A 1,596-nucleotide genomic window follows, 5' to 3' on the forward strand; every position below is an offset into this window, starting at 1 on the left:
CTGTTGACATGGAATTTGCTAAGAACATGTATGAACTGCATAAAAAAAGTTTCTCTAAATGAGCTCATCCTGGGCTGGTACGCTACAGGCCATGACATCACAGAGCACTCTGTGCTAATCCATGAGTACTACAGCCGAGAGGCCCCGAACCCCATCCACCTCACTGTGGACACAAGTCTCCAGAACAGCCGCATGAGCATCAAAGCCTATGTCAGTACTTTAATGGCTGTCCCTGGGAGGACCATGGGAGTGATGTTCACACCTCTGACAGTGAAATACGCATACTATGACACTGAACGCATCTGAGTTGACCCGATCATGAAGACCTGCTTTAGCCCCAACAGAGTGATTGGACTCTCAAGTGACTTGCAGCAAGTAGGAGGGGCATCAGCTCGCATCCAGGATGCCCTGAGCACAGTGTTGCAATATGCAGAGGATGTACCGTCTGGAAAGGTGTCAGCTGACAATACTGTGGGCCGCTTCCTGATGAGCCTGGTTAACCAAGTACCCAAAATAGTTCCCGATGACTTCGAGACCATGCTCAACAGCAACATCAATGACCTGCTGATGGTGACCTACCTGGCCAACCTCACACAGTCACAGATTGCCCTCAATGAAAAACTTGTAAACCTGTGAATGGACCCCAAGCAGTATGCCTGCTGGTATAGGTCTTAAACCCAGGACTCAGAAGTGAAGGAGAAATGGGTTTTTTGTGGTCTTGTGTCACACTGAGACAGTCAATTGTGTGTGACTCTAATAAACATAGCCTACCTTTTGTAAAAATAATAATAATGATAATAATAATAATAAAACAAAACATACACACATGCTGAGAACAAAAACTGCTTCTAATATTCATAAACCAGTAAGTATCTGAAACAGGTCTCAATCAATTTAGAAGTGTATTTTGCCAAGGTTAGGGACAGTTGGAAGGAAAAACACAGAATCATAGAAACAATCTGTAGTCTGTGCCTTTCTCCAAAGATGATGTTGAGGCTTCAATATTTAAGGGGAAGAGAGTGCTGGAGGGGAAAGAGGAAGGGTGAGCTTAGGAGCAAAAGCAAAGTCAGCTTCTCTCTTGACTCAGCTTTCAGCTTAACTTTCTCCTTTTGGCAGAGTGATATGGGGTCCCAAGTTTCTATTTTCCTTTCACACATTTGAAACTAGACTTGATTTTGCTTAGAAGTGTGACATTTATTTATACTTATAAACAAAATCAAGGCTAGTTTTCAATTGCCCATTTTCAGAGAATGAGAAAGCCCAAGAGCTCATGACTCCTTCCCATTTCCTTGGGTTATGGATAATAGGACCCTGGCCAAGTTCTGCAGAGCCTAGGGACAGTGGGTGAGAGAATGCTGTTTCTAAGCACGATTTGGTTGCTGTCAGATCCCTGCTCCTAAACTTATTAGGAGGTGACTGGTCAACAAAATGAGTCAAACTCTAAAATATTTGAAGAGATTTATTCTGAGCCAAATATAAGGGACCAATGGCCCATGACAGAGCCCACAGGAGACCCTGAGGACATGTACCCAAGATGGTCAGGGCACAGCCCAGTTTTACACATTTTAAGGAGACATGAAACTTCAGTCAATACAT

The 1,596-nt window shown here is 43.7% G+C and overlaps 1 pseudogene across 1 annotated transcript; it reads left to right on the top strand.

Moving 5' to 3' along the window:
• The first annotated feature begins 8 nt into the window (after positions 1-8).
• Positions 9-781, top strand: LOC113222737 (annotated as a pseudogene). Its single transcript, XR_003308515.1, has one exon. The product of XR_003308515.1 is annotated as a eukaryotic translation initiation factor 3 subunit F pseudogene (transcript).
• The last annotated feature ends 815 nt before the right edge of the window (positions 782-1,596 follow it).

Source organism: Piliocolobus tephrosceles, unplaced genomic scaffold, assembly GCF_002776525.5.
Source record: "Piliocolobus tephrosceles isolate RC106 unplaced genomic scaffold, ASM277652v3 unscaffolded_34094, whole genome shotgun sequence".
Taxonomy (NCBI): Eukaryota; Metazoa; Chordata; class Mammalia; order Primates; family Cercopithecidae; genus Piliocolobus; species Piliocolobus tephrosceles.